The following is a 24,686-nucleotide window of genomic DNA, read 5'->3' on the forward strand; positions in this document are numbered from 1 at the left end:
AGTCATTTGAGAAACCAAGGCTGTTGAGTCTGCCGATTAGAATGTGGTGATTGACAGAGTCGAAAGCCTTGGCCAGGTCAATGAATACAGCTGTATTCATGTATTCAATACTGTATACACAGTATTGTCTCTTGTCGATGGCGGTTATGATATCGTTTAGGACCTTGAGCGTGGCTGAGGTGCACCCATGACCAGCTCGGAAACCAGATTGCATGCGGGGGAGGTACGGTGGGATTCGAAATGGTCGGTGATCTGTTTGTTGACTTGGCTTTCGAAGACCTTAGAAAGGCGGGGTAGGATCTCCCCCGATTGCTCAGTTTAGCCGGGTGGACAGCTCTAGGAAGAGTCTTGGTAGTTCCAAACTTCTTCTATTTAAGAATGATGGAGGCCACTGTGTTCTTGGGGGTGCTGCAATGCTGCAGACATTTTTTGGTACCCTTCCCCAGATCTATAACACAGATAAGGACTTCTCCTTAGCGCATGGGTCGCTCAGGTGGGTTTCTAGGATATATGGTTGGGGACCGTTCCATCATATCCTATATCTGCACAATATTGAAAGCTCTCTCTGTCACGTGTCCTGCTTGCAGACACACATGGGCTCTTGCATTTGCAACCATTTTCCTTTTTCACTCACTTAACTCCTTTTTTTAACTTTTCCAAACACAAACCCCTCCCCCCCCACCACCACAATACACCCGCACATACCCACATCTCCTATTTGTGTTGCCATAGCTACCCCTCAGGGAAAATATTTCAGACAAGGTAAATAATCTCTACTCCCCCTCAGTCACATCAATCATTTTTCTGACTAACCTAAACTGTACTACAGTGCCTTGCAAAAGTATTCATCCCCTTGGCATTTTTCCTATTTTGTTGCATTGCAACCTGTAATTTAAATGGATTTTTATTTGGATTTCATGTAATGGACATACACAAAATAGTCCAAATTGATGAAGTTTTTTTCAAAATTTCAAACAATAAAAAAAGAAAAAAACTGAAAAGTGGTGTGTGCATATGTACTCACCCCCTTTGCTATGAAGCCCCTAAATAAGATCTGGTGCAATCAATTACCTTCAGAAGTCACATAATTAGTTAAATAAAGTCCACCTGTGTGCAATCTAAGTGTTACATGATCTGTCACATGATCTCAGTATATATACACCTGTTCTGAAAGGCCTCAGAGTCTGCAACACCACTAAGCAAGGGGCACCACCAAGCAAGCGGCACCATGAAGACCAAGGAGCTCTCCAAACACATCATGGACAAAGTTGTGGAGAAGTACAGATTAGGGTTGAGTTATAAAAAAATGTCTGAAACTTTGAACATCCCACTGAGCACCATTAAATCCATTATTAAGAAATGTTAAGAATATGGCACCACAACAAACCTGCCAAGAGAGGGCCGCCCACCAAAACTCATGGACCAGGCAAAGAGGGCATTAATCAGAGAGGCAATAAAGAGACCAAAGATAACCCTGAAGGAGCTGCAAAGCTCCACAGCGGAGATTGGAGTATCTGTCCATAGGACCACTTTAAGCCGTACACCACAGAGCTGGGCTTTACGGAAGAGTGGCCAGAGAAAAAGAAGCAAACATGTTTGGTGTTTGCCAAAAGGCATGTAGGAGACTCCCCAAACATATGGAAGAAGGTACTCTGGTCAGATGAGACTAAAATTGAGCTTTTAGGCCATCAAGGAAAACGTTAAGTCTGGCGCAAAAAGCAAAAGAAGCAAAAGAAGAAAGAGAAGCAAATTGATGTTCAAGCTGAAATGGAGGTTCCAGATCCTGAGGAACAAACTGAAGGGAAAACGAAGAAAAAGTCAAACAATCTTCAAACACGACGTGTGGGAGACGAGGCGATGAGTAGCTGGAAGAAAAGGAAAAACTATAATGACAGAGAGACCAAAGAGGGGATGGACAGTGGCCTCTCAGCGTCTGCAGTAGATGTCTCAGATGTAAGGGTGCCAGAGGAGGCCAGAAAGAGTAAGAAGAAGCACAAGAACAGACAAACGAAGCTTGAAGAGGGAGCGGAAAGCCGTCAGACAGTTTTAAGATTAGCAGATGATCCTGAAATCATAGAACTATACATTGAAGCGGTTGAGGGAGGGGAAAATGTGGTAACGGAGGTACAGAAGAAGGTAAAGGAGAAGAGGAAACGAAAGAAGGAAAAAGTTGGAGAGATTCAACTGAACGTTTGTCCAGATGAAACGGAGCTCCCAGGTATTCTAGAACAAACTGAGAGAAAATGGAAAACAACGAGGCTGAAAACACAACCGGATGGAGGGGCTGTAGAGGGCAGCAGGAGAAAGAGACAACCAGATGGAGGGGCTGTAGAGGGCAGCAGGAGAAAGAGACAACCAGATGGAGGGGCTGTAGAGGGCAGCAGGAGAAAGAGACAACCAGATGGAGGGGCTGTAGAGGGCAGCAGGAGAAAGAGACAACCGGATGGAGGGGCTGTAGAGGGCAGCAGGAGAAAGAGACAACCAGATGGAGGGGCTGTAGAGGGCAGCAGGAGAAGAAAGAGACAACCGGATGGAGGGGCTGTAGAGGGCAGCAGGAGAAAGAGACAACCAGATGGAGGGGCTGTAGAGGGCAGCAGGAGAAGAAAGAGACAACCGGATGGAGGGGCTGTAGAGGGCAGCAGGAGAAAGAGACAACCAGATGGAGGGGCTGTAGAGGGCAGCAGGAGAAAGAGACAACCAGATGGAGGGGCTGTAGAGGGAAGCAGGAGAAGAAAGAGACAACCGGATGGAGGGGCTGTAGAGGGCAGCAGGAGAAAGAGACAACCAGATGGAGGGGCTGTAGAGGGCAGCAGGAGAAAGAGACAACCAGATGGAGGGGCTGTAGAGGGCAGCAGGAGAAAGAGACAACCAGATGGAGGGGCTGTAGAGGGCAGCAGGAGAAAGAGACAACCAGATAGAGGGGCTGTAGAGGGCAGCAGGAGAAGAAAGAGACAACCAGATGGAGGGGCTGTAGAGGGCAGCAGGAGAAGAAAGAGACAACCAGATGGAGGGGCTGTAGAGGGCAGCAGGAGAAGAAAGAGACAACCAGATGGAGGGGCTGTAGAGGGCAGCAGGAGAAGAAAGAGACAACCAGATGGAGGGGCTGTAGAGGGCAGCAGGAGAAGAAAGAGACAACCAGATGGAGGGGCTGTAGAGGGCAGCAGGAGAAAGAGACAACCAGATGGAGGGGCTGTAGAGGGCAGCAGGAGAAGAAAGAGACAACCAGATAGAGGGGCTGTAGAGGGCAGCAGGAGAAAGAGACAACCAGATAGAGGGGCTGTAGAGGGCAGCAGGAGAAGAAAGAGACAACCAGATGGAGGGGCTGTAGAGGGCAGCAGGAGAAGAAAGAGACAACCAGATGGAGGGGCTGTAGAGGGCAGCAGGAGAAGAAAGAGACAACCGGATGGAGGGGCTGTAGAGGGCAGCAGGAGAAGAAAGAGACAACCAGATGGAGGGGCTGTAGAGGGCAGCAGGAGGAGAAAGAGACAACCAGATGGAGGGGCTGTAGAGGGCAGCAGGAGAAGAAAGAGACAACCAGATAGAGGGGCTGTAGAGGGCAGCAGGAGAAGAAAGAGACATCCGGATGGAGGGGCTGTAGAGGGCAGCAGGAGAAGAAAGAGACAACCAGATGGAGGGGCTGTAGAGGGCAGCAGGAGAAGAAAGAGACAACCAGATGGAGGGGCTGTAGAGGGCAGCAGGAGAAGAAAGAGACAACCAGATGGAGGGGCTGTAGAGGGCAGCAGGAGAAGAAAGAGACAACCAGATGGAGGGGCTGTAGAGGGCAGCAGGAGAAGAAAGAGACAACCAGATAGAGGGGCTGTAGAGGGCAGCAGGAGAAGAAAGAGACAACCAGATGGAGGGGCTGTAGAGGGCAGCAGGAGAAGAAAGAGACAACCAGATGGAGGGGCTGTAGAGGGCAGCAGGAGAAGAAAGAGACAACCAGATGGAGGGGCTGTAGAGGGCAGCAGGAGAAGAAAGAGACAACCGGATGGAGGGGCTGTAGAGGGCAGCAGGAGAAGAAAGAGACAACCAGATGGAGGGGCTGTAGAGGGCAGCAGGAGGAGAAAGAGACAACCAGATGGAGGGGCTGTAGAGGGCAGCAGGAGAAGAAAGAGACAACCAGATAGAGGGGCTGTAGAGGGCAGCAGGAGAAGAAAGAGACAACCGGATGGAGGGGCTGTAGAGGGCAGCAGGAGAAGAAAGAGACAACCAGATGGAGGGGCTGTAGAGGGCAGCAGGAGAAGAAAGAGACAACCAGATGGAGGGGCTGTAGAGGGCAGCAGGAGAAGAAAGAGACAACCAGATGGAGGGGCTGTAGAGGGCAGCAGGAGAAGAAAGAGACAACCAGATAGAGGGGCTGTAGAGGGCAGCAGGAGAAGAAAGAGACAACCAGATGGAGGGGCTGTAGAGGGCAGCAGGAGAAGAAAGAGACAACCAGATGGAGGGGCTGTAGAGGGCAGCAGGAGAAGAAAGAGACAACCAGATGGAGGGGCTGTAGAGGGCAGCAGGAGAAGAAAGAGACAACCAGATGGAGGGGCTGTAGAGGGCAGCAGGAGAAGAAAGAGACAACCAGATGGAGGGGCTGTAGAGGGCAGCAGGAGAAGAAAGAGACAACCAGATGGAGGGGCTGTAGAGGGCAGCAGGAGAAGAAAGAGACAACCAGATGGAGGGGCTGTAGAGGGCAGCAGGAGAAGAAAGAGACAACCAGATGGAGGGGCTGTAGAGGGCAGCAGGAGAAGAAAGAGACAACCAGATGGAGGGGCTGTAGAGGGCAGCAGGAGAAGAAAGAGACAACCAGATGGAGGGGCTGTAGAGGGCAGCAGGAGAAAGAGACAACCAGATGGAGGGGCTGTAGAGGGCAGCAGGAGAAGAAAGAGACAACCAGATGGAGGGGCTGTAGAGGGCAGCAGGAGAAGAAAGAGACAACCAGATGGAGGGGCTGTAGAGGGCAGCAGGAGAAGAAAGAGACAACCAGATGGAGGGGCTGTAGAGGGCAGCAGGAGAAGAAAGAGACAACCAGATGGAGGGGCTGTAGAGGGCAGCAGGAGAAGAAAGAGACAACCAGATGGAGGGGCTGTAGAGGGCAGCAGGAGAAGAAAGAGACAACCAGATAGAGGGGCTGTAGAGGGCAGCAGGAGAAGAAAGAGACAACCAGATGGAGGGTCTGTAGAGGGCAGCAGGAGAAGAAAGAGACAACCAGATGGAGGGGCTGTAGAGGGCAGCAGGAGAAGAAAGAGACAACCAGATAGAGGGGCTGTAGAGGGCAGCAGGAGAAGAAAGAGACAACCAGATGGAGGGGCTGTAGAGGGCAGCAGGAGAAGAAAGAGACAACCAGATAGAGGGGCTGTAGAGGGCAGCAGGAGGAGAAAGAGACAACCAGATAGAGGGGCTGTAGAGGGCAGCAGGAGAAAGAGACAACCAGATGGAGGGGCTGTAGAGGGCAGCAGGAGAAGAAAGAGACAACCAGATGGAGGGGCTGTAGAGGGCAGCAGGAGAAGAAAGAGACAACGCTGCAGAGAGTCCGACACGGGAATGGACAGTGTCCCCTCTATGTCTGAAATAACAGATTTAACAGCTTCAAATGATAACGGGACTCATGATTCTGGACCAGAACCTGAGAAAGATGGTCCCCACACAACCATGGTTGAGACAAGCGCCCAACAACGCAGACGCTGCCTAAAAGTAAAACCTCTAAGGTCAGTAGAAAGGAACCTCGTAGACTCGTTTGACGTGTGAATCTTGCATATTTTGAAGAGTGATTTCCATTATTGGTGGTAGTGAACATAACCATTGACAGTAGGAATTGCTGGTGAAACCAGACCTTTGTGAATCATTGTGCTGTGTACCAGAGTTTCATCTCAAATCAGAGGTTTCTAAACAGATGTTTTAGATGTTATGTAGATATTTCTTCCCCTCTCTTTGTTACAGTGAAAAAGAATGGAGGGCTATGAATGAGCTCAAAGAGTTTGTTCCCAATGTTGCGTCTCGGCCTGTTAAGAGGATCAGAGTGATGATCAAGTATGATCTTGATTGATTCAAGGAATTCCGAAGACAAGGTAGGTTTATTCTTTAAACCCTCGTGGTGTTTATCGTAGGATGATGTAGCTAACATGTCCACATGAAAACAATGTTATGGAACATGTTAATGTTAGATGACAAATTGATTTAATTCTGAAGAAATTAAAATGTGATTTTCTCCCTTGACACATGAATCCACATTCAGTGTTTGGCCCGCTGACTGAATATATTATCATTTAGACCCAATGGGTTACGTGTTTGGCCGCTGACTGAATATATTATCATTTAGAGCCAATCAATCAATTTCAATCAATCAATTTTATTTTATATAGCCCTTCGTACATCAGCTAATATCTCGAAGTGCTGTACAGAAACCCAGCCTAAAACCCCAAACAGCAAGCAATGCAGGTGTAGAAGCACGGTGGCTAGGAAAAACTCCCTAGAAAGGCCAAAACCTAGGAAGAAACCTAGAGAGGAACCAGGCTATGAGGGGTGGCCAGTCCTCTTCTGGCTGTGCCGGGTGGAGATTATAACAGAACTATGCCAAGATGTTCAAAAATGTTCATAAGTGACAAGCATGGTCAAATAATAATCATGAATAATTTTCAGTTGGCTTTTCATAGCTGATCACCACGGGCGGCAGTCCCGACGCATGGTCCTAGGGCCCAGGTCCTCCGAGAGAAAGAAAGAGAGAAGGAGAAAATTAGAGAGAGCCAAGATTTTCAAAATGTTCATAAATGACAAGCATGGTCAAATAATAATCAGGAATAAATCTGTTGGCTTTTCATAGCCGATCATTAAGAGTTGAAAACAGCAGGTCTGGGACAGGTAGGGGTTCCATAACCGCAGGCAGAAGAGTTGAAACTGGAATAGCAGCAAGGCCAGGCGGACTGGGGGCAGCAAGGAGTCACCACGGCCGGTAGTCCCGACGTATGGTCCTAGGGCTCAGGTCCTCCGAGAGAAAGAGAGAAGGAGAAAATTAGAGAGAGCCAAGATTTTCAAAATGTTCATAAATGACAAGCATGGTCAAATAATAATCAGGAATAAATCTGTTGGCTTTTCATAGCCGATCATTAAGAGTTGAAAACAGCAGGTCTGGGACAGGTAGGGGTTTCGTAACCGCAGGCAGAACAGTTGAAACTGGAATAGCAGCAAGGCCGGGCGGACTGGGGACAGCAAGGTGTCAGCATGCCCGGTAGTCCTGACGTATGGTCCTAGGGCTCAGGTTCTCAGAGAGAAAGAGAGAACGAGAGAATTAGAGAGAGCATACTTAAATTCACACAGGACACTGGATAAGACAGGAGAAGTACTCCAGGTATAACCAACTGACCCTAGCCCCCGGACACATAAACTACTGCAGCATAAATACTGGAGGCTGAGACAGGAGCGGTCAGGAGACACTGTGGCCCCATCCGAAGAAACCCCCGGACAGGGCCAAACAGGAAGGATATAACCCCACCCACTCTGCCAAAGCACAGCCCCCACACCACTAGAGGGATATCCTCAACCACCAACTTACAATCCTGAGACAAGGCCGAGTATAGCCCACAAAGGTCTCCACCACAGCACAACCAAGGGGGGGCGCCAACCCAGACAGGAAGTTCACGTCAGTAACTCAACCCACTCAAGTGACGCACCCCTCCTAGGGACGGCATGAAAGAGCACCAGCAAGCCAGTGACTCAGCCCCAGTAACAGGGTTAGAGGCAGAGAATCCCAGTGGAGAGAGGGGAACCGGCCCGGCAGAGACAGCAAGGGCGGTTCGTTGCTCCAGAGCCTTTCCGTTCACCTTCACACTCCTGGGCCAGACTACACTCAATCATATGACCTACTGAAGAGATAAGTCTTCAGTAGAGACTTAAAGGTTGAGACCGAGTCTGCGTCTCTCACATGGGTAGGCAGACTGTTCCATAAAAATGGAGATCTATAGGAGAAAGCCCTGCCTCCCGCTGTTTGCTTAGAAATTTTAGGGACAATTAGGAGGCCTGCGTCTTGTGACCGTAGCGTACGTATTGGTATGTACGGCAGGACCAACTCGGAAAGATAGGTAGGAGCAAGCCCATGTAACGCTTTATAGGTTAACAGTAAAACCTTGAAATCAGCCCTTGCCTTAACAGGAAGCCAGTGTAGGGAAGCTAGCACTGGAGTAATATGATCAAATTTCTTGGTTCTAGTCAGGATTCTAGCAGCCGTATTTAGCACTAACTGAAGTTTATTTAGTGCTTTATCCGGGTAGCCGGAAAGTAGAGCATTGCAGTAGTCTAACCTAGAAGTAACAAATGCATGGATTCATTTTTCTGCATCATTTTTGGACAGAACATTTCTGATTTTTGCAATGTTACGTAGATGGAAAAAAGCTGTCCTTGAAACAGTCTTGATATGTTCGTCAAAAGAGAGATCAGGGTCAAGAGTAACGCCGAGGTCCTTCACAGTTTTATTTGAGACGACTTTACAACCATCAAGATGAATTGTCAGATTTAACAGAAGATCTCTTTGTTTCTTGGGACCTAGAACAAGCATCTCTGTTTTGTCCGAGTTTAAAAGTAGAAAGTTTTCAGCCATCCACTTCCTTATGTCTGAAACACAGGCTTCTAGCGAGGGCAATTTTGGGGCTTCACCATGTTTCATTGAAATGTACAGCTGTGTGTCATCCGCATAGCAGTGAAAGTTAACATTATGTTTTCGAATAACATCCCCAAGAGGTAAAATATATAGTGAAAACAATAGTGGTCCAAAAACGGAACCTTGAGGAACACCGAAATGTACAGTTGATTTGTCAGAGGACAGACCATTCACAGAGACAAACTGATATCTTTCCGACAGGTAAGATCTAAACCAGGCCAGAACTTGTCCGTGTAGACCAATTTGGGTTTCCAATCTCTCCAAAAGAATGTGGTGATCGATGGTGTCAAAAGCAGCACTAAGGTCTAGTAGCACGAGGACAGATGCAGAGCCTCGGTCTGACGCCATTAAAAGGTCATTTACCACCTTCACAAGTGCAGTCTCAGTGCTATGATGGGGTCTAAAACCAGACTGAAGCATTTCGTATACATTGTTTGTCTTCAGAAAGGCAGTGAGTTGCTGCGCAACAGCTTTTTCTAAAATTTTTGAGAGGAATGGAAGATTCGATATAGGCCGATAGTTTTTCATATTTTCCGGGTCAAGGTTTGGCTTTTTCAAGAGAGGCTTTATCACTGCCACTTTTAGTGAGTTTGGTACACATCCGGTGGATAGAGAGCTGTTTATTATGTTCAACATAGGAGGGCCAAGCACAGGAAGCAGCTCCTTCAGCAGTTTAGTAGGAATAGGATCCAGTATGCAGCTTGAAGGTTTAGAGGCCATGATTATTTTCATCATTGTGTCAAGAGATATAGTACTAAAACACTTAAGTGTCTCTCCCGATCCCAGGCCCTCGCAGAGCTGTGCAGATCCAGGACAGCTAAGCACTGGAGGAATACGCAGATTCAAAGAGGAGTCCGTAATTTGCTTTCTAATGGTCATGATCTTTTCCTCAAAGAAGTTCATGAATTTATTACTGCTGAAGTGAAAGCCATCCTCTCTTGGGGAATGCTGCTTTTTAGTTAGCTTTGCAACAGTATCAAAAAGAAATTTTGGATTGTTCTTATTTTCCTCGATTAAGTTGGAAAAGTAGGATGATCGAGCAGCAGTGAGGGCTCTTCGGTACTGCACGGTACTGTCTTTCCAAGCTAGTCGGAAGACTTCCAGTTTGGTGTGGCGCCATTTCCGTTCCAATTTCCTGGAAGCTTGCTTCAAAGCTCGGGTATTTTCTGTATACCAGGGAGCTAGTTTCTTATGACAAATGTTTTTCGTTTTTAGGGGTGCAACTGCATCTAGGGTATTGCGCAAGGTTAAATTGAGTTCCTCAGTTAGTTGGTTAGCTGATTTTTGTCCTCTGACGTCCTTGGGTAGGCAGAAGGAGTCTGGAAGGGCATCAAGGAATTTTTGTGTTGTCTGAGAATTTATAGCACGACTTTTGATGCTCCTTGGTTGGGGTCTGAGCAGATTATTTGTTGCGATTGCAAACGTAATAAAATGGTGGTCCGATAGTCCAGGATTATGTGGAAAAACATTAAGATCTACAACATTTATTCCATGGGACAAAACTAGGTCCAGAGTATGACTGTGGCAGTAGGTCCAGAGACATGTTGGACAAAACCCACTGAGTCGATGATGGCTCCGAAAGCCTTTGAGTGGGTCTGTGGACTTCTCCATGTGAATATTAAAATCACCAAGAATTAGAATATGATCTGCTATGACTACAAGGTCTGATAGGAATTCAGGAAACTCAGAGAGGAACGCTGTATATGGCCCAGGAGGCCTGTAAACAGTAGCTATAAAAAGTGATTGAGTAGGCTACATAGATTTCATGACTAGAAGCTCAAAAGACGAAAACGCCATTTTTTTTTTTGTAAATTGAAATTTGCTATCGTAAATGTTAGCAACACCTCCGCCTTTGCGGGATGCACGGGGGAAATGGTCACTAGTGTAACCAGGAGGTGAGGCCTCATTTAACACAGTAAATTCATCAGGCTTAAGCCATGTTTCAGTCAGGCCAATCACATCAAGATTATGATCAGTGATTAGTTCATTGACTATGACTGCCTTTGAAGTGAGGGATCTAACATTAAGTAACCCTATTTTGAGATGTGAGGTATCACGATCTCTTTCAATAATGGCAGGAATGGAGGAGGTCTTTATCCTAATAAGATTGCTAAGGCTAACACCGCCATGTTTAGTTTTGCCCAACCTAGGTCGAGGCACAGACACAGTCTCAATGGGTATGGCTGAGCTGACTACACTGACTGTGCTATTGGCAGACTCCACTAAGCTGGCAGGTTGGCTAACAGCCTGCTGCCTGGCCTGCACCCTATTTCATTGTGGGGCTAAAGGAGTTAGAGCCCTATCTATGTTGGTAGATAAGATGAGAGCACTCCTCCAGGTAGGATGGAGTCCGTCACTCCTCAACAGGCCAGGCTTGGTCCTGTTTGTGGGTGAGTCCCAGAAAGAGGGCCAATTATCTACAAATTCTATCTTTTGGGAGGGGCAGAGAACAGTTTTCAACCAGTGATTGAGTGCTGAGACTCTGCTGTAGAGCTCGTCACTCCCCCTAACTGGGAGGGGGCCAGAGACAATTACTCGATGCCGACACATCTTTCTAGCTGATTTACACGCTGAAGCTATGTTGCGCTTGGTGACCTCTGACTGTTTCATCCTAACATCGTTGGTGCCGACGTGGATAACAATATCTCTATACTCTCTACACTCGCCAGATTTAGCTTTAGCCAGCACCATCTTAAGATTAGCCTTAACGTCGGTAGCCCTGCCCCCTGGTAAACAGTGTATGATCGCTGGGTGATTCGTTTTAAGTCTAATACTGCGGGTAATGGAGTCGCCAATGACTAGGGTTTTCAATTTGTCAGAGCTAATGGTGGGAGCCTTCGGCGTCTCAGACCCCGTAACGGGAGGAGTAGAGACAAGAGAAGACTCAGACTCCGACTCGCTACATAATGGGGAAAACCGGTTGAAAGTTTCTGTCGGCTGAATGAGCGACACCGGTTGAGCATTCCAACAGCATTTCCCTCCAGAAGCCATGAGAAAGTTGTCCGGCTGCGGGGACTGTGCGGGGGGATTTATACTAACGTTACTATCTGTACTTACTGGTGGCACAGACGCTGTTTCTTCCTTTCCTACACTGAAATTACCCTTGCCTAACGATTGCGTCTGAAGCTGGGCTTGCAGCACAGCTATCCTCGCCATAAGGCGATCGTTCTCCTGTATATTATGAGTACAGCGACTGCAATTAGAAGACATCATGTTAATGTTACTACTTAGCTTCGGCTGTTGAAGGTGTTGACGAACCATGTCCAGATAAAGCGTCCGGAGTGAAAAAGTTGAATGAGGGAAAAAAGTTGCGATGGAAAAACTAAAAATATAAACGGTAATTAAAAACAGAAACAAAACAAAAAACGTAAAGTTGTCAGCTAGCAAAGTAAAGTAAAGTTGGCAGCAAAACGCACAGCAACAAAACGCACAGCAACACGTCTGCAGATTCAACAGCCCTTGTTAACCCCAGCCAATGGGTTAAGTGTTTGGCCGCTGACTGAATATATTATCATTTAGAGCCAATGGGTTACGTGTTTGGCCGCTGACTGAATATATTATCATTTAGAGCCAATGGGTTACGTGTTTGGCCGCTGACTGAATATATTATCATTTAGAGCCAATGGGTTAAGTGTTTGGCCGCTGACTGAATATATTATCATTTAGAGCCAATGGGTTAAGTGTTTGGCCGCTGACTGAATATATTATCATTTAGGCCCAATGGGTTACGTGTTTGGCCCGCTGACTGAATATATTATCATTTAGTCCCAATGGGTTAAGTGTTTGGCCCGCTGACTGAATATATTATCATTTAGACCCAATGGGTTACGTGTTTGGCCCGCTGACTGAATATACACTGCTCAAAAAAATAAAGGGAACACTTAAACAACACAATGTAACTCCAAGTCAATCACACTTCTGTGAAATTTAACTGTCCACTTAGGAAGCAACACTGATTGACAATAAATTTCACATGCTGTTGTGCAAATGGAATAGACAAAAGGTGGAAATTATAGGCAATTAGCAAGACACCCCCAATAAAGGAGTGATTCTGCAGGTGGTGACCACAGACCACTTCTCAGTTCCTATGCTTCCTGGCTGATGTTTTGGTCACTTTTGAATGCTGGCGGTGCTTTCACTCTAGTGGTAGCATGAGACGGAGTCTAAAACCCACACAGTGGCTCAGGTAGTGCAGCTCATCCAGGATGGCACATCAATGCGAGCTGTGGCAAAAAGGTTTGCTGTGTCTGTCAGCGTAGTGTCCAGAGCATGGAGGCGCTACCAGGAGACAGGCCAGTACATCAGGAGACGTGGAGGAGGCCGTAGGAGGGCAACAACCCAGCAGCAGGACCGCTACCTCCACCTTTGTGCAAGGAGTAGCACTGCCAGAGCCCTGCAAAATGACCTCCAGCAGGCCACAAATGTGCATGTGTCAGCATATGGTCTCACAAGGGCTCTGAAGATCTCATCTCGGTACCTAATGGCAGTCAGGCTACCTCTGGCGAGCACATGGAGGGCTGTGCGGCCCCACAAAGAAATGCCACCCCACACCATGACTGACCCACCACCAAACCGGTCATGCTGGAGGATGTTGCAGGCAGCAGAACGTTCTCCACGGTGTCTCCAGACTCTGTCACGTCTGTCACATGTGCTCAGTGTGAACCTGCTTTCATCTGTGAAGAGCACAGGGTGCCAGTGGCGAATTTGCCAATCTTGGTGTTCTCTGGCAAATGCCAAACGTCCTGCACGGTGTTGGGCTGTAAGCACAACCCCCACCTGTGGACGTCGGGCCCTCATACCACCCTCATGGAGTCTGTTTCTGACCGTTTGAGCAGACACATGCACATTTGTTCTGGAGCCCCAGGATAACGTGCTAGTCTGGAGCCCTAGGACAACGTGCTAGTCTGGAGCCCTAGGACAACGTGCTAGTCTGGGGCCCTAGGATAACGCGCTAGTCTGGAGCCCTAGGATAACGCGCTAGTCTGGAGCCCTAGGACAACGCGCTAGTCTGGAGCCCTAGGACAACGCGCTAGTCTGGAGCCCTAGGACAACGCGCTAGTCTGGAGCCCTAGGACAACGCGCTAGTCTGGGGCCCTAGGACAACGCGCTAGTCTGGAGCCCTAGGACAACGCGCTAGTCTGGAGCCCTAGGATAACGTGCTAGTCTGGGGCCCTAGGATAACGCGCTAGTCTGGAGCCCTAGGATAACGCGCTAGTCTGGAGCCCTAGGATAACGCGCTAGTCTGGGGCCCTAGGATAACGCGCTAGTCTGGGGCCCTAGGATAACCTGCTAGTCTGGAGCCCTAGGATAACGCGCTAGTCTGTGGCCCTAGGATAACGCGCTAGTCTGGGGCCCTAGGATAACGCGCTAGTCTGGGGCCCTAGGATAACGCGCTAGTCTGGGGCCCTAGGGTAACGCGCTAGTCTGGAGCCCTAGGATAACGCGCTAGTTTGGAGCCCTAGGATAACGCGCTAGTCTGGAGCCCTAGGATAACGCGCTAGTCTGGAGCCCTAGGATAACGCGCTAGTCTGGAGCCCTAGGATAACGCGCTAGTCTGGAGCCCTAGGATAACGCGCTAGTCTGGAGCCCTAGGATAACGCGCTAGTCTGGAGCCCTAGGATAACGCGCTAGTCTGGAGCCCTAGGATAACGCGCTAGTCTGGAGCCCTAGGATAACGCGCTAGTCTGGAGCCCTAGGATAACGCGCTAGTCTGGAGCCCTAGGATAACGCGCTAGTCTGGAGCCCTAGGATAACGCGCTAGTCTGGAGCCCTAGGATAACGCGCTAGTCTGGAGCCCTAGGATAACGCGCTAGTCTGGAGCCCTAGGATAACGCGCTAGTCTGGAGCCCTAGGATAACGTGCTAGTCTGGAGCCCTAGGATAACGCGCTAGTCTGGAGCCCTAGGATAACGCGCTAGTCTGGAGCCCTAGGATAACGCGCTAGTCTGGGGCCCTAGGACAACGCGCTAGTCTGGGGCCCTAGGACAACGCGCTAGTCTGGGGCCCTAGGATAACGCGCTGGTCTGGAGCCCTAGGATAACGCGCTGGTCTGGAGCCCTAGGATAACGCGCTGGTCTGGAGCCCTAGGATAACGCGCTAGTCTGGAGCCCTAGGATAACGCGCTAGTCTGGAGCCCTAGGATAACGCGCTAGTCTGGAGCCCTAGGATAACGCGCTAGTCTGGAGCCCTAGGATAACGCGCTAGTCTGGAGCCCTAGGATAACGCGCTAGTCTGGAGCCCTAGGATAACGCGCTAGTCTGGAGCCCTAGGATAACGCGCTAGTCTGGAGCCCTAGGATAACGCGCTAGTCTGGGGCCCTAGGATAACGCGCTAGTCTGGAGCCCTAGGATAACGCGCTGGTCTGGAGCCCTAGGACAACGCGCTAGTCTGGGGCCCTAGGACAACGCGCTAGTCTGGGGCCCTAGGATAACGTGCTAGTCTGGAGCCCTAGGATAACGCGCTAGTCTGGAGCCCTAGGATAACGCGCTGGTCTGGAGCCCTAGGATAACGCGCTGGTCTGGAGCCCTAGGATAACGCGCTGGTCTGGAGCCCTAGGACAACGTGCTAGTCTGGGGCCCTAGGATAACGTGCTAGTCTGGAGCCCTAGGATAACGTGCTAGTCTGGAGCCCTAGGACAACGTGCTAGTCTGGAGCCCTAGGACAACGTGCTAGTCTGGAGCCCTAGGATAACGTGCTAGTCTGGAGCCCTAGGATAACGCGCTAGTCTGGAGCCCTAGGACAACGCGCTAGTCTGGAGCCCTAGGACAACGCGCTAGTCTGGAGCCCTAGGACAACGCGCTAGTCTGGAGCCCTAGGACAACGCGCTAGTCTGGAGCCCTAGGGTAACGCGCTAGTCTGGAGCCCTAGGGTAACGCGCTAGTCTGGAGCCCTAGGACAACGCGCTAGTCTGGAGCCCTAGCTTAAGCCTTTGTTCAATCTGGTCTTTTCTAGGCATTTCCCTGCGAACCGGACGATACAGTGCACAGGAGAACAAACAACTCATGCGTAACGTGAACGACTTCCTGGCTCTCACAGGGATTGAGAACGCCGCTAAGCTCTTCCATTCAACACGCTACAAAGATGAATTAACAGAAATCCAGAAGTTGAAGAGTCATCACAGATTCCCTGAAAGAATAGGTGCGTTATATTCTAGCTTCATGAGATAACTTGTCAGATAAAGCTTCATACCCACATTATATCCCTGTCTTTACCATTGTCTACAGTAAAACGTATCTCCCCTCTCCCTAACCTGTTCCAGCTGAAGGAATCCCAAGGCCTTGGGGTAGGATCTATAGTCGTGGTGGGAGGAAAATGTTTGATGGCAGCAGTTACAAGGGCAGGTAAGTCTGGGCTAGTTACTTTAAGGAATTGACCTTAACGCTAATAAATCGGCTTTGACTGTGTACAAAAGTGTAGTGATATTGAATTGGAACTCACAACAGGGCTATTTTTCTGACATTAAGCGCTTCACAGTTCGCTAACATTTGCAGACAATGCATTCGGAAAGTTTTCAAATCCCTTCACTTGTTCCACATTTTTGTTCAATTAAATGGATTCTTAAATCTATACACTACCCCATAATGACAAAGCAAAAACAGGTTTAGAAATGTTTGCAAAATGTCTCGGAGCTCTACGGACAATTCCTTCGACCTCGTGGCTTGGTTTTTGCTCTGACATGCGCTGTCAACTGTGTGACCTTATATAGACAGGTGTGTGTCTTTCCAAATCATGTCCAATCAATTTAATTTATTGTGTGTCGTTTGAGAACGTTTTTTAAAATGTAATCTATTTAATGTGTAAAAGGTGAAGGTCTGAATACTTTCTGAATGCCCTGTATAGTACCACTTCCCGTATAGCACCACTTCCCTGTATAGCACCACTTCCCTGTATAGCACCACTTCCTCTATAGCACCACTTCCTTTGAATGATAATTTCTTTGAATTCTTAGCCGACAGTTTAGCCAAGATGAACTTGCCTCTTTGAAAAAACTGCAGATGTTGTACGGCAACAAATGGGTGAAGATCTCGCAGTTGACTGGCCGAAGCGAAATACCCCTTATGAAACGTTTTTCTCAGATGTGTAAGTCATCAGGAACTTGGGAATTAAAAATAATGACTCTTGATCCTTTGCCTTGTAATATTTGTGTTGTGGAGAAATAACAAGGCAGGAGACGGGAGTACAGTTAGTTGTTGTTTAGTCAAAACCTCCTCGTGCTCTACAGTTCCCGGGCACACTAGTGCGCATGTGCATTTCCTATTAGGTGTATTAACGTAACACTGCCGTAATACATCACTGCTTAGTAACAGCATAGTAACTAATATAAACAGATGGAGATCCCAGATACTACATGCCTGACATCCTGCTCCACTCATATTGTTGGGACATTTGTTTTCAGCTTTGTCTGAACAATGCTCCCGTTTTTTTTTTTCAGATGCAAACTTAGGTTCTTGGAGCGAGGAAGAACTGAAGAGACTAATGGAAGCTGTGCGAGACCACCTGCTGGGACAGGTGGAGCCTGGCAGAGGACATGCCACCATCAGGAAAGACAAGCTGTACAACAACATCCCCTGGACAGATGTATGCCGGAGGGTTAGGACACGCCACCGGGACCAGTGTAGAATGAAATGGTTGGTACTACAGGGTTTCAGGGTTAACTTTGGGCGTCGTTTTCATTGCAAAATAAGTGCATAAATTAACATAAAATGAATTATGATTTGACCCGGGAGATTTAATTTGAAGCTTTTCTTCAACAATGTGCGTTTATAAAGAAATAAGTTGCTCACTAGTCTGTTGTGGACAGACGAAACAGTACAGTACACATCATTGACTAAGACACTGTATGTTGGTGTTGTCTTTATTTGGGCACTTACCTGTATATTCCCTATATAAATATTATGTGGAATACTGGGGTATAGCTTTCAGTAACGGGAGAACAATGTGTACCGGTCTCCTGAGCAAAGACGGGACCTCAGACAGCAAACCTGGCCACGTCTGATATGTCAAACTTCTGCCATAGCCAGTTGACAAGCATGCTAAAATGGCTCTTTTGCAAGTCAACCCTTTTAAGGACAACTGTTGCTGTGGCTTTAACAAAAGGATGATATGGGCACTGCTAAGATTCTATGTTACGGTTGTTAAACGGGGAAATTCAGAAATGATTCATATCTAACACATCTCAGAAGATGTTCTGGGTTGACCCAGATGAATTGCTCACTAAACTCTAGTGAAATAGTCGCCTCCTTTATAACTCACCATGTTTAAGAAAACTTTGCAAGATAATAAAAACGAAAATATCGCCCTAGTTTTGTTTCCCCAAGCATTCAGAACATTGTGCACCTTATGAGGATGTATCTTCTCTCCTACTTTTCCAGGTTGGGTTTTGTTGCACACAAAATGGCATATGGACAACCAGCATTCAGTGGAGGTGTGAAAACCTTAAAGGCAAAAGTGGATTTGATCAAAGCGTAAGTTTTGTGCCGATTTTCATTCCATAAATGCTAATGTAGATCTGTGTTTAATTGATTTTTTTTGAATATTTATTAGCCCAGTGACTTATTAATGTGGTATAATATGATTTATTAGTCTAGTGACTTACTAATGTGGTGTAATATGATTTATTAGCCCAGTCTAGTGACTTACTAATGTGATGTAATATGATTTATTAGCCCAGTGACTTACTAATGTGGTATAATATGATTTATTAGTCTAGTGACTTACTAATGTGGTGTAATATGATTTATTAGCCTAGTGACTTACTAATGTGGTGTAATATGATTTATTAGCCTAGTGACTTACTAATGTGGTATATTATGATTTATTAGCCCAGTGACTTACTAATGTGGTATAATATGATTTATTAGCCCATTCTAGTGACTTACTAATGTGGTATAATATGATTTATTAGTCTAGTGACTTACTAATGTGGTGTAATATGATTTATTAGCCTAGTGACTTACTAATGTGGTATAATATGATTTATTAGTCTAGTGACTTACTAATGTGGTGTAATATGATTTATTAGCCTAGTGACTTACTAATGTGGTGTAATATGATTTATTAGTCTAGTGACTTACTAATGTGCTATAATATGATTTATTAGTCTAGTGACTTACTAATGTGGTGTAATATGATTTATTAGTCTAGTGACTTACTAATGTGGTATAATATGATTTATTAGTCTAGTGACTTACTAATGTGGTATAATATGATTTATTAGTCTAGTGACTTACTAATGTGGTGTAATATGATTTATTAGCCTAGTGACTTATTAATGTGGTGTAATATGATTTATTAGTCTAGTGACTTACTAATGTGGTGTAATATGATTTATTAGTCTAGTGACTTACTAATGTGCTATAATATGATTTATTAGTCTAGTGTCTTATTAATGTGGTGTAATATGATTTATTAGTCTAGTGACTTACTAATGTGGTATAATATGATTTATTAGCCCAGTCTAGTGACTTACTAATGTGGTATAATATGATTTATTAGTCCAGTCTAGTGACTTACTAATGTGGTATAATATTATTTATTAGCCCAGTCTAGTGTCTTATTAATGTGGTGTAATATGATTTATTAGCCCAGTCTAGTGTCTTATTAATGTGGTATAATATGATTTATTAGCCAAGTCTAGTGTCTTATTAATGTGGTGTAATATGATTTATTAGCCCAGTCTAGTGTCTTATTAATGTGGTATAATATGATTTATTAGCCAAGTCTAGTGTCTTATTAATGTGGTATAATATGATTTATTAGCCTAATGACTTACTAATGTGGTGTAATATGATTTATTAGCCTAGTGACTTACTAATGTGGTATAATATGATTTATTAGCCCAGTGACTTACTAATGTGGTATAATATGATTTATTAGTCTAGTGACTTACTAATGTGGTGTAATATGATTTATTAGTCTAGTGACTTACTAATGTGGTATAATATGATTTATTAGTCTAGTGACTTACTAATGTGGTGTAATATGATTTATTAGCCTAGTGACTTATTAATGTGGTGTAATATGATTTATTAGTCTAGTGACTTACTAATGTGGTGTAATATGATTTATTAGTCTAGTGACTTACTAATGTGCTATAATATGATTTATTAGTCTAGTGTCTTATTAATGTGGTGTAATATGATTTATTAGTCTAGTGACTTACTAATGTGGTATAATATGATTTATTAGCCCAGTCTAGTGACTTACTAATGTGGTATAATATGATTTATTAGTCCAGTCTAGTGACTTACTAATGTGGTATAATATTATTTATTAGCCCAGTCTAGTGTCTTATTAATGTGGTGTAATATGATTTATTAGCCCAGTCTAGTGTCTTATTAATGTGGTATAATATGATTTATTAGCCAAGTCTAGTGTCTTATTAATGTGGTGTAATATGATTTATTAGCCCAGTCTAGTGTCTTATTAATGTGGTATAATATGATTTATTAGCCAAGTCTAGTGTCTTATTAATGTGGTATAATATGATTTATTAGCCTAATGACTTACTAATGTGGTGTAATATGATTTATTAGCCTAGTGACTTACTAATGTGGTATAATATGATTTATTAGCCCAGTGACTTACTAATGTGGTATAATATGATTTATTAGTCTAGTGACTTACTAATGTGGTGTAATATGATTTATTAGTCTAGTGACTTACTAATGTGGTATATTATGATTTATTAGTCTAGTGACTTACTAATGTGGTGTAATATGATTTATTAGCGCAGTCTAGTGACTTACTAATGTGGTATAATATGATTTATTAGCCTAGTGACTTACTAATGTGGTATAATATGATTTATTAGCCCAGTGACTTACTAATGTGGTATAATATGATTTATTAGTCTAGTGACTTACTAATGTGGTGTAATATGATTTATTAGTCTAGTGACTTACTAATGTGGTATATTATGATTTATTAGTCTAGTGACTTACTAATGTGGTGTAATATGATTTATTAGCGCAGTCTAGTGACTTACTAATGTGGTATAATATGATTTATTAGTCTAGTGACTTACTAATGTGGTATAATATGATTTATTATCCCAGTCTAGTGACTTACTAATGTGGTATAATATGATTTATTAGTCCAGTCTAGTGACTTACTAATGTGGTATAATATGATTTATTAGCCCAGTCTAGTGTCTTATTAATGTGATGTAATATGATTTATTAGCCTAGTGACTTACTAATGTGGTATAATATGATTTATTAGTCTAGTGACTTACTAATGTGGTGTAATATGATTTATTAGTCTAGTCTAGTGACTTACTAATGTGGTATAATATGATTTATTAGCCTAGTGACTTACTAATGTGGTATAATATGATTTATTAGTCTAGTGACTTACTAATGTGGTATAATATGATTTATTAGCCTAGTGACTTACTAATGTGGTATATTTTGATTTATTAGTCTAGTGACTTACTAATGTGATGTAATATGATTTATTAGTCTAGTGACTTACTAATGTGGTATAATATGATTTATTAGTCTAGTGACTTACTAATGTGGTGTAATATGATTTATTAGTCTAGTGACTTACTAATGTGATGTAATATGATTTATTAGTCTAGTGACTTACTAATGTGATGTAATATGATTTATTAGTCTAGTGACTTACTAATGTGATGTAATATGATTTATTAGTCTAGTGACTTACTAATGTGATGTAATATGATTTATTAGTCTAGTGACTTACTAATGTGGTATAATATGATTTATTAGCACAGTGACTTACTAATGTGGTGTAATATGATTTATTAGTCTAGTGACTTACTAATGTGGTATATTATGATTTATTAGTCTAGTGACTTACTAATGTGGTATAATATGATTTATTAGCCTAGTGACTTACTAATGTGGTGTAATAGGATTTATTAGTCTAGTGACTTACTAATGTGGTATATTATGATTTATTAGTCTGACTTACTAATGTGGTATAATATGATTTATTAGCCTCGTGACTTACTAATGTGGTGTAATATGATTTATTAGTCTAGTGACTTACTAATGTGGTATATTATGATTTATTAGCCCAGTGACTTACTAATGTGGTATAATATGATTTATTAGTCTAGTGACTTACTAATGTGGTATATTATGATTTATTAGTCTAGTGACTTACTAATGTGGTATAATATGATTTATTAGTCTAGTGACTTACTAATGTGGTATAATATGATTTATTAGTCCAGTCTAGTGACTTACTAATGTGGTATAATATGATTTATTAGTCTAGTGACTTACTAATGTGGTGTAATATGATTTATTAGTCTAGTGACTTACTAATGTGGTGTAATATGATTTATTAGTCTAGTGACTTACTAATGTGGTGTAATATGATTTATTAGCCCAGTCTAGTGACTTACTAATGTTGTATAATATGATTTATTAGTCTAGTGACTTACTAATGTGGTGTAATATGATTTATTAGTCTAGTGACTTACTAATGTGGTGTAATATGATTTATTAGTCTAGTGACTTACTAATGTGGTATAATATGATTTATTAGTCTAGTGACTTACTAATGTGGTGTAATATGATTTATTAGTCTAGTGACTTACTAATGTGGTATAATATGATTTATTAGTCTAGTGACTTACTAATGTGGTATAATATGATTTATTAGTCTAGTGACTTACTAATGTGGTATAATATGATTTATTAGTCTAGTGACTTACTAATGTGGTGTAATATGAATTATTAGCCCAGTCTAGTGACTTACTAATGTGGTATAATATGATTTATTAGCCCAGTGACTTACTAATGTGGTGTAATATGATTTATTAGTCTAGTGACTTACTAATGTGGTATAATATGATTTATTAGTCTAGTGACTTACTAATGTGGTATAATATGATTTATTAGTCTAGTGACTTACTAATGTGGTGTAATATGATTTATTAGCCAGTCTAGTGACTTACTAATGTGGTGTAATATGATTTATTAGTCTAGTGACTTACTAATGTGGTATAATATGATTTATTAGCCCAGTCTAGTGACTTACTAATGTGGTGTAATATGATTTATTAGCCCAGTCTAGTGTCTTATTAATGTGGTATAATATGATTTATTAGCCTAGTGACTTACTAATGTGGTGTAATATGATTTATTAGCCTAGTGACTTACTAATGTGGTGTAATATGATTTATTAGTCTAGTGACTTACTAATGTGGTGTAATATGATTTATTAGCCCAGTCTAGTGACTTACTAATGTTGTATAATATGATTTATTAGTCTAGTGACTTACTAATGTGGTGTAATATGATTTATTAGTCTAGTGACTTACTAATGTGGTGTAATATGATTTATTAGTCTAGTGACTTACTAATGTGGTATAATATGATTTATTAGCCCAGTCTAGTGACTTACTAATGTTGTATAATATGATTTATTAGTCTAGTGACTTACTAATGTGGTGTAATATGATTTATTAGCCCAGTCTAGTGTCTTATTAATGTGGTATAATATGATTTATTAGCCTAGTGACTTACTAATGTGGTGTAATATGATTTATTAGCCTAGTGACTTACTAATGTGGTATAATATGATTTATTAGCCCAGTGACTTACTAATGTGGTATAATATGATTTATTAGTCTAGTGACTTACTAATGTGGTGTAATATGATTTATTAGTCTAGTGACTTACTAATGTGGTGTAATATGATTTATTAGCCTAATGACTTACTAATGTGGTATAATATGATTTATTAGCCCAGTGACTTACTAATGTGGTATAATATGATTTATTAGTCTAGTGACTTACTAATGTGGTGTAATATGATTTATTAGTCTAGTGACTTACTAATGTGGTGTAATATGATTTATTAGCGCAGTCTAGTGACTTACTAATGTGGTGTAATATGATTTATTAGCCCAGTCTAGTGTCTTATTAATGTGGTATAATATGATTTATTAGCCTAGTGACTTACTAATGTGGTATAATATGATTTATTAGCCTAGTGACTTACTAATGTGGTGTAATATGATTTATTAGCCTAGTGACTTACTAATGTGGTATAATATGATTTATTAGCCCAGTGACTTACTAATGTGGTATAATATGATTTATTAGTCTAGTGACTTACTAATGTGGTGTAATATGATTTATTAGTCTAGTGACTTACTAATGTGGTATATTATGATTTATTAGCCAAGTCTAGTGTCTTATTAATGTGGTGTAATATGATTTATTAGCCCAGTCTAGTGTCTTATTAATGTGGTATAATATGATTTATTAGCCAAGTCTAGTGTCTTATTAATGTGGTATAATATGATTTATTAGCCTAGTGACTTACTAATGTGGTGTAATATGATTTATTAGCCTAATGACTTACTAATGTGGTATAATATGATTTATTAGCCCAGTGACTTACTAATGTGGTATAATATGATTTATTAGTCTAGTGACTTACTAATGTGGTGTAATATGATTTATTAGTCTAGTGACTTACTAATGTGGTGTAATATGATTTATTAGCGCAGTCTAGTGACTTACTAATGTTGTATAATATGATTTATTAGCCTAGTGACTTACTAATGTGGTATAATATGATTTATTAGCCCAGTGACTTACTAATGTGGTATAATATGATTTATTAGTCTAGTGACTTACTAATGTGGTGTAATATGATTTATTAGTCTAGTGACTTACTAATGTGGTATATTATGATTTAATAGTCTAGTGACTTACTAATGTGGTGTAATATGATTTATTAGCGCAGTCTAGTGACTTACTAATGTGGTATAATATGATTTATTAGTCTAGTGACTTACTAATGTGGTATAATATGATTTATTATCCCAGTCTAGTGACTTACTAATGTGGTATAATATGATTTATTAGTCCAGTCTAGTGACTTACTAATGTGGTATAATATGATTTATTAGCCCAGTCTAGTGTCTTATTAATGTGGTGTAATATGATTTATTAGCCTAGTGACTTACTAATGTGGTATAATATGATTTATTAGTCTAGTGACTTACTAATGTGGTGTAATATGATTTATTAGTCTAGTCTAGTGACTTACTAATGTGG

General features: G+C 42.8%; 1 pseudogene; it reads left to right on the forward strand.

The window, feature by feature from the left end:
* Nucleotides 1-480: 480 nt before the first annotated feature.
* LOC129827198 (transcription termination factor 1-like) overlaps nt 481-24,686 on the forward strand; it is a 36,684-nt pseudogene continuing 12,478 nt past the window's right edge.

The sequence above is a fragment of the Salvelinus fontinalis genome, chromosome 29 (assembly GCF_029448725.1).
Source record: "Salvelinus fontinalis isolate EN_2023a chromosome 29, ASM2944872v1, whole genome shotgun sequence".
Taxonomy (NCBI): domain Eukaryota; kingdom Metazoa; phylum Chordata; class Actinopteri; order Salmoniformes; family Salmonidae; genus Salvelinus; species Salvelinus fontinalis.